Source organism: Macaca thibetana, chromosome 17, assembly GCF_024542745.1.
Source record: "Macaca thibetana thibetana isolate TM-01 chromosome 17, ASM2454274v1, whole genome shotgun sequence".
NCBI classification, from domain to species: domain Eukaryota; kingdom Metazoa; phylum Chordata; class Mammalia; order Primates; family Cercopithecidae; genus Macaca; species Macaca thibetana.
Genome location: NC_065594.1, coordinates 83,150,050 through 83,159,664, shown reverse-complemented (window position 1 = coordinate 83,159,664; position 9,615 = coordinate 83,150,050).

Here is a 9,615-nt window from a genome sequence, read left to right as displayed (position 1 = left end):
CTGGATACAGAGGCAAAGGAGAGCACAAGCATGCATTCCAAATATTTTTAAATTGTTAATGTTGCATATGTGCTTCTTGTTTTCCATTTGCTGGGCACGCAAATCCAGTACATCTGTAGTACACCTCTCAGGAGGTGACTTGCTAAAAGGCCTTTTGCAATGTTAAAATAGAATTCATCTTGTTTGCAAGACAGCTAACAAAGCAAGTACCTCGATGGCTAATGTCACTCTCTACCCCTGCTTCCTAGTTTATGGTTTCATTCTTCCATTACCATAAAATCATAAATGACCATATTCAAAGCTCCAGCTGACACCATAAGATGTCAGGAGGCTGTGTCAGTGTCCTCACAGGCTACTCAACTGTACACTGTGGCCTCTCAACAGTTGACTTTGTCTGCATCCCCTATCGTCTTCCTACATGACAGCTCTGTGAAAAATACTAATTGATCTTGAGATAGCTGCAATACAGACACAAAACAGCTTGGGTTGCACCGTCACCAGGGATTCCTAGAGGAAAGGAAGAGGTAAGGTGATTAATGACACAAGCAAGGAAGGTTTTATCTCAAATGAGATGCTTATGTAAGACAATCTGGCTTTTGCAACTCTCCTTTTCTGCTTGTGTTTTATTGGAGGTCAGAAGAAAAGTGCATTTGTATGTGAAGTTTTTCCCCTTGTGCTTTCATGTGTTTTATGGCTCTGTTCTCTAGCCAAGTGTCCAAGCACAGAGGAGAGGAAAGAGCACTAGACTTGGAGTCAAAAGGTCTGTATTCAGGCCTCAGCTTTGTGAACTTGGGCAGATCAGTTGACATTTCAGAGCTTCAGTGTCTTCCTCTGAAAAATGAGCTAGCAATCTATGCCTTGCCTTTTCCCGGGCACTGCACCAATTCTGCCTACACTCCTCGTTTTGTTCTTTTAGCATTAACCTCCTCCTAAGTAAAAAGTTGAAAATGTACTCAAATATAGATACATAATTTTGTTTGTCTTATACATGTTTTATCACTTAAATATGTCACGTTTGCTAAACATAAACAAAAATGGAAACTTTTGGAAGTTAACATGAAAATAAAAGAAGTTGTGATACCTCCTTCCCACGCCCACCTTGCATGTCCCACGGGACACATGCCCCTCACTTTGAAGACAATGATCTGCCTGTGATAGATTATTTATATTTCTTTAAATGTGACTTTTTTGGAGTCTTGACACTCAAAGTACGGTTCACAGAACAGCAGCATCCGCATCACCTAAGACCTATTAGAAATGCAAAATTGCAAATCCCACCCCAGATCTGCTGAATCAGAATGATCTGCATTTTAATGCAATCTCCCCAGGTGATTAGGTATGCACTGACATGGAGCCTCTTTCCTGAAATAATTTCCTTCACTTATAAAGAATGTTTGCTCACCTTTCAAGACTCCAGGTATACGCAGTGTTAGTCTGCAAATCCTTCCTCCTGTCCCCGCACTATTCCCTTACACCCCACAAAGTTAGATTCAGTCAGTTTTGATTCTGCATACCTTTGTGTGTCCATAGTACACTGGCAACTTAGATGCCTATTTGATGCCAAAGACATTCTCTTAATTATATTTGTCAGCCTTCTTGGTGTTCAGTAGTACTCATTAAAATAAAATTCGGATGGCCTTTGTTCTGGAATGTCCAGCTACCTTTCTCAGGGAAGCCAGTCTCTGAGATTCCCTAGGACCCCAGCACAGCTCACCATGCCCCAGACTCTTTCTTCATTCTCCTTCCCTCCGGGTTCAGCTCTTTCTTCTTGGCTGAACTATTTTCAGCTGCCAAACAAAGGCAATCTTATTTATATCTTTAGTGGGGAAACCCAATAAATAAACCCAAATGGATGTTTGAGAATTTAAAAGAATGTAGTAGAGGAAAGGCAATCTCTGCAAAATGTTATTATTCTTTTCAGTTGATAGATCCTAATTATAATGGCCTTTATATGTGGTTCAATGAAAGTGCCTCCTATTACAAAAGAAAGATGCTTAAAATTAATTTGTTACCACTAAGGAGTAAAATTTTAGAGCACCTGATATCATGGCCTAAATAAAAACTTGAAGCCCAGAAAGTATGCTCTAAAAAACAGACAATGCCATATTTGGTGCACCATCTGTCATGATGGAAGAATTAGTCTCTAAATAAACACATTTAGTTAATTCCAATGGCTCAGAGCAATTGATGCACCTTGCCTGCTGCCCAAGCCTCAGCTATAAAAAAAATCTTTACTTCCTGGTTACAAATATAGGAATTAAAGTGTAGAAGAAAAAAAGAATCCTCCTGTGAACTCTCACTCCTATATTACGCAATGTAAACCTTCAGTCCATTAGTCGTCAGCTTTTATACCACCTTTAGTAGCTGCTGTCCCTGCTTGAACTGTCATACCCAGTATTCAACACAAGAGATGAGTTTTCTTTGACTTTACCTGTCATCTATAATTTTATTGCACTTTATTTTTATTTGTTATTTTTGAGATGGCATCTCACTCTGTTGCCATGCTGGAGTGCAGTGGTGCGATCTTGGTTCACTGCAACCTCCTCCTCCTGGGTTCAAGCAATTCTCCTGCCTCAGCCTCCCAAGTAGCTGGGACTACAGACGCATGCCATCATACCCAGCTAATTTTTGTATTTTTAGCAGAGACGAGATTTCAGCAGGCTGGCCAAGATGGTCTCAATCTCTTGACCTCATGATCTGCCCACCTTGGCCTCCCAAAGTGCTGGGATTACAGGCATGAACCACCATGCCCAGCCTATTTCTAAAGTATTTATTCATCAATTGAATTTTATCCTATCACAACTGTAGTTTATTTCCTGAGTTACTTGTAAGTTGCTTAAACTAATTAGTAAAATGAAAATGATGATGTATAGTTCTATGTGAATTGCATTCTCTGGAATTGTTCAGTGTACAACCTGCACTACATGACATGGCTGCCCTGTTTTTATTGTTTCTCAATTTTACTCTCAAGCTTACAATATCAGTGTTATTGGTTTGTATCTTTTCTTTCTAATTTAAATTTGTAGACTGGTTTTATAGGTGAAATATTAATCTTGGAAAAAACACTGGTTTTTCTCATAAAATGCTTACCCACAGTAACATGAATGGTGTCACTATCATTACCATTTAAAGAGGAAAGTGGAGAATGAGGCAGAGTGGTGGGCTCAGTTTACTATTTTCACCAAGTGGCACAGTTCTTAGGAAATAGAAACTATGATAAATTAGTGAGTGAATTAAACATTTCTATAATTTTCACCAAAGACCTAAACAAGGTGACAACAAGGCACATGTCAATGTGTTAAGCAACATTTGATGACAAAATTAGGATCCAATGAATATTGTCCCTGAAATTTTACTATTATGATTTTATAAACAAATGAAATAAACATATTCTTTGAAGCATATTCTTTGGTTAGCAGACAGATGTGCTTACATATTGTGCATTTTTGTCTTATACAGGTATCAAAATTTATACACATTCATGCACCCACAAACACAAGAAATATGGGTTAAATTATGAATTTTATAATAAAAATATGATGATTTGGATATTCTGCAAATTCGTATCTGAATGGCCTTGCACAGATTTTTAATCTCAGTTTCCTTAATTGTAAATTATGACTAATGAAATCTACCTCATGAGAGAGGGTTGAGAAGTAAATGTGTGCCTGTAGGTAAGGCTGGCAGTACAGAAGTGCAAAACAAACCTGGCTGCTCTCTGCCTGTGGCCTCGCTTGCAGGACTGAGGTCTGGGCAACGTTACAAAGAATTCCTTTTTTCCTATCAGTGGCCCACAGATTTTCAGTCTGTCTTTCCCTGTCACCTTCTTCTTTGTTACATCCTATAATGCTGAAGTACATGTGAGGTTCAATCTTCCCTTAGAATCACAAACTTGGGTTTTTGCTTCATAGAGTAAAATATAGCAGACCTCACAGCATGCCTTAGTCCAAACATATATCTTAACCTTGTTAATTTGACAAAAAGGAAAAATACTTATGAAGAATTTTCCATGTGGATATTTGGACCATGTCCCCAGAACTATTTTCATCTTGCAAATTCAGAACTCTATACTCATTAAACAATATTGGCACTCTCTTAATTCTGCCTGAATATACAATGGTATAAGACAGATCTTATTTAAGTTAGGTAATAAAGTAGTAAGACACTCAAAGCAAATATGCTATATGAGCTTTGAACTTCAGAAAGAGGATTTAGGGTATCTGGTGGAAGAAATTTCTAAGTGGCAAAGCATTCAAAAGGAAGCAGAGCATAAAAGTTTGGAAAATTTGCAGCCTGATGATACAATAAAAAAGAAAAACCCATTTTTAGAGGAGAAATTCAAGACGGCTGCAGAAATTTGCATAAGTAACAAGGAGCCAAATATTAATCACCAACACAATTTGGAAAATGTCTCCAGGGCATGTCAGAGACTTCACAGCAGCCCTTCCCATCACAGGCCTGGAGGCCTAGAAGGGAAAAAGGGTTTTGTGGGCCAGGCCTAAGGCCTTGCTGCTTTGTGCACCCTCAGGACGTGAGGCCCTATGTCCCAGTCATGGCTAAAAGGGGCCAACCCAGAGCTCAGGTAGTTGCTTTAGACGGTGCAAGTCCCAAGCTTTGGTGGCTTCCACATGATGCTGAGCCTATGGATGCACAGAAGTCAAGAACTGGGGTTTGAGAACCTCTGCCTATATTTCAGAGTATGTATGGAAATACCTGGATGTCTAGGCAGAAGTTTTCTGCAGGGGTAGAGCCCTCATGGAGAACCTCTGCTAGGGCAGTGCAGAAGGCAATTGTATGGTTGGAACCCCCCCTAGAGTCCCCAGTGGGGTACTGCCTAGTAGAGCTGTGAGATAAGCACCACTCTCTAGACCCCAGAATGGTAGATTCACCTATGGCTTGCACCATGTGCCTGCAAAAGCCACAGTCAATGCCAGCCTGTGTAAGCAGCTGGGATGGGGGTGTGTACCCTAAACAGTCACAGGGGTGGAGCTGCCCAAGGCTGTGGGACCCCACCCCTTGCATCAGCGTGACCTGAATGTGAGACAGAGTCTCAAAGGAAATCATTTCAGAGCTTTAAGATTTGACTACCCCACTGGACTTGTATGGGGCCTGTAGCCCCTTCATTTTGGTCAACTTCTCCCATTTGGAATGGGTGTGTTTACCTAATGCCTGTATCCCCATTTTATCTAGGAAATAACTAACTTGCTTTTGATTTTACAAGCTCATAGGTCTTGTTTCAGATGAGACTTTGAACTTAGACTTTTGAGATAATGCTGGAATGAGTTAAGACTTTGGGGGACTGTTAGAAGAGCATGATTGTGTTTTGAAATGTGAGGACATGAGACTTGGGAGGGGTCAGGGTGAAGTAATATGGTTTGGCTGTGTCCCTACCCAAATATCATCTTGAATTGTAACTCTCATAATCTCCATGTGTTGTGGGAGGGACCCAGTGGGAAGTCATTGAATAATGAGAGCAGTTACCCTCATGCTGTTCTTGTGATAGCGAGTTTTCACAAGATCTTTTGGTTTTATAAGGGGCTTTTCCCCCTTTGCTCAGCATGTATCCTTGCTGCTACCATGTGTAGAGGGACATATTTGCTTCCCCTTCCACCATGATGGTAAGTTTCCTGAGTCCTCCCCAGCCATGCTGATCTGTGAGTCAATTAAACCTCTTTTCTTTAAAAACTCCCCAGTCTTAGGTATGTCTTTATTAGTGACATGAGAATGGACTAATACATAAGCCTTCAGAAGTGGTAGAAATAATTTCTATTGTTTACAAGTCACCCAGTCTATGGTATTTTGTCATAGCCGCCTGAACAGACTAAGGCAGAAAATTGGTACCTGGAGTAGACTGCTGTTTTCATATATACTTTAAAATGCAGAAGAGCTTTGGAACTGGGTAATGGATAGAGGCTGGAAGAATTCTGATGTTCATGCTAGAAAAATCCTACACTGCCAGGAACAGAATCCAGCTTGTGAGAACAGCAGCACAGGCTGCTCCCAGCAAAGCCATGAGAGCAGGGGCACCCAGATAGTTGGGAAACCCATTCCTGTACAGCAAAGCTGCAAAGGTGAAGCCTTCACCTTAGTGTATGCAGTAGACAGGACCCCTGTGCCAGTGAAGGGAAGAGCATTGAGCCAAAGGAGATTATTCTTGAGCCTTAAGGTTTTGGGCATGCTTGGGACCAGTCACTCCATTCTTTCCTATTTGTTTCTTTTGAAAAGGAAATGCCCATCCTACGTCTGTTTCACCATTGTGTTTTGGAAGCACGTAACATGACTGAGATCACAGGTTCACAGCTGGAGAGGAATTTGCCTCAGAATACCTCGAGTCTCACTCATATACGATTAACATGACATTTAGATGAGACTTCGGACTTTAGACTTTCAAGTTGACCATGGAACAAGTTAGGACTTTGGGGGCTACTGGGGTGGTATTTGGCATGCAAGTGGGACATGAATTTCAAAAGATCAGAGGTGGAATGACATGGGCTGAATATTTATGTCCCCTCAAAATTCGAAAGTTAAAATCCTAATCTCAACATAGCATGGTATTAGGAAGTATGGCCTTTGGGAGGTGACTAGATCATAAGGACAGGATCTTTATGAATGAGATTAGTGCTCTTCTAAAGAGACCTCCAAACACATCCCCGTCAGCCCTCCATCATGTGCGGATACAAAAAGAGGCCAGCCACCTATGAGAAAGCAGTCCCTTACCACACACCAAATCTGTTTGCATCCTCACTTGGACTTCAGGCTTCCAGAACTTTAAGAAATAACTTTCTGTTGTTTATAAGCCACTCAGTCTATGATATTCTGTTACAGCAGCTACAATGGGCTAAGATGCTCATCTTTCCATGACCTCCTTTCTGTAACCAAACATCCTGAATGGGAGAGAGAGGGGAGAGAGAGGGGGGGGGGAGAGGGAGGGACAGAGGGAAGGAGGGAGAGGTGGGGAGAAGGAGGGAGAGGTGGGGAGAGGGAGGGAGAGGTGGGGAGAGGGAGGGAGAGGTGGGGAGAGGGAGGGAGGGGGGGAAGAGGGAGAGGGAGAGGGGAGGGGGAGGGGGAGGGGGAAGGGGGAGAGAGCGAGAGAGAGAAGGGAGCTCGAGAGAGGAGAGAGAAAAACAACATCTTTGTTATGGTATTCACCCTCTCGTCAGTTCTTAGAATATTTACTTTTAGTGTCTGCCCCTCACACTGAGCTTAGTCTCCCAAAAGCAAAGACTGTTTTATGCAACTTCATATGTTCGATGAGCAGCACAAAGCATGATATACAGTAACATTCAACACACGCACCTCTAACACATACAATAATTGTAAAGCTATACACAAATTTGTAATTAGAATTTCTACATAGCTTTCACTTGGCATTAAAAATTATGTCCCTAAAATGAGGCAATAACCTACTATTTTTATAAAAATCTAAAAAAAAATAATTTATTTATATTTGTCCACTTTTATTTTATAATACACTAAACTGAGATAAATTAGTATTCTGAAAATCTCTATAGCATGTTACTTCTGAACTGGTAAGCATGAGTTTCTCAAAGCAAGACTCCATTCTTAGATTGGGTCATAGAAGATTGCTTCTTTGCCCTGATTACTGCTGCAGACAAGAGCTGATGCCAACTGCTCTGCCACCATTCCTCAAATGCTGCAGTCAAAATTTCATTGTGGTCACATTTTTACTTCCAAGGGTCCATCTCTCCCCCACCTCCTTTTTGTTGTGTAACTAAGATGTATTCTAACATGCAAACATAAGTATACATTTATAGCTTAGTGTGCTAGTTTCAGAATCCCAGCCAAACTGTTTTTTCTTGATGAATTGTGACTGGGTCAGAAAAATGCAGACAGACAGTGACCCACTTGTCCACTTAATATATTTGGCAACAAATGTAATTGTAAATATAGCAGGTTAGTGTTTGAGGGAGGAAAACGCAGTATTGACACAAGAAGGATCAGGTCCACTTAAAGTTATACCAATTACCCAAGTCTGCACACATCCGGGTTGCATCACTGAATTGTTGAATATGTGTATAAGCAATTCAGAAAGGACTTAAAAGTTTTTAAATGTTTCTCCTCTTTCAGTGAAATTCACTCACACATGATTCTTAAATGGTCTTCATATCCAGTTTGAAACTGAGCGCCTGGTTTGGGGTCAAGTTCAGTTTGATATTTCATGGTACAGAAAAAGAAAATGAACTTTTAAAAGAAGAATAGGATTCTAGTTTCTGTTAATAGTATGCAAAATGCCAGCATGCAAGCATTTTACATAAAATCTAAAAGATAAATTTACTGATGCATTTTCCAGTTAAACATTAGCTTTAACATGGATACTGAGACTCACAAGGGTAAGTTCGAAATTGAGACACAGTATTTAAAACAGGTGGAGACGATGCCTAGCTCCCCTTGGAAGTTTAATGCCACAGCAAATAATTAAATAGAATTTATCGGGCAAATAAGGAAAAACCACTGCAAATTAAGTCTCACAATTATTACTGTATAAGGCATTTATGCAGCACTTCTTGTTTTTATAATAATTGCTATCACTGTCATACTGTTTCACAAATATCTATTCCTCTACTATTAGCGGTCTCATTTCACTGAAATATATCCAAGATCAGACAGTAAATCTGGATATCAAGCACACAGGGAGACAGTGCCAAAACCCTGTGCTCATCAGTTTACACAGAGGATGCTTTGAAACTGGGTTTCAATCCAAACCAGTTTCATGCATAGAGTAGAAACTGCTTCCTTAAAAGACCTGTATCCATGGCCTTGAATACAATTGCATCTGGTATTTGCTTTCTTCAGCACAGAAGCCGTGGTCCCGAAGAACACATGTTGGAATCTTAATGTTAGGGCTTCAGCAAGTTGTAGTCAGGGCGATTAAAACAATGCGTGAAGCACTGGCCCAGACCCTGATGACACCCAAAGTTTCCACAACACAGTAATTTCAAATATTTCATTCAGTTTTCACAGCAGTTGTCTAAAATTGATGATGTCAGAGCACAGTCTGAATTCAAGAAACTCTCAGTTTAAGAGATCAGAAAGTCAAAATAAACATGTATTTAAGACTAATGTGTTCCGTTACCCTTCCCTAGCATGTGTCGGGTCATGTGTAAAACTGTGTTAAGGTGGATAAAGTTTATAGAAACCCTACAGTAGAGTAGAAAAGTCAGAGTAAGTTTTCTGGAGGCAAGGCAAGCCAAATGAATGACATGAATGATGGACTGTAACTTCGTAGAGAAAAGGAATGTGCAAGAGAACCATCTCTAAATCTGCTTCCAACTCCAGTGCTTTACTCACAGAGAATGGTTCATCAGTGATGTAGGCTCTGTAATGCTGCTATCTGAAACAGTCTGGGAAGCCTCCATTTACCAGGACCTTGCTGAGGAATTGCTTTGAGTGACTATAAAAATGGGAATTTCATTCTTTTAAAAAGTCAACATTGGTCAGGCGCGGTGGCTCACGCCTATAATCCTAGCACTTTGGGAGGCCGAGGTTGGAAGTTCAAGACCAACCTGGCCAAGATGGTGAAACCCCATCTCTACTAAAAATAAAAAATTAGCTGGGCATGGTTGTGGATACCTATAATCCCAGCTATTCGGGAGA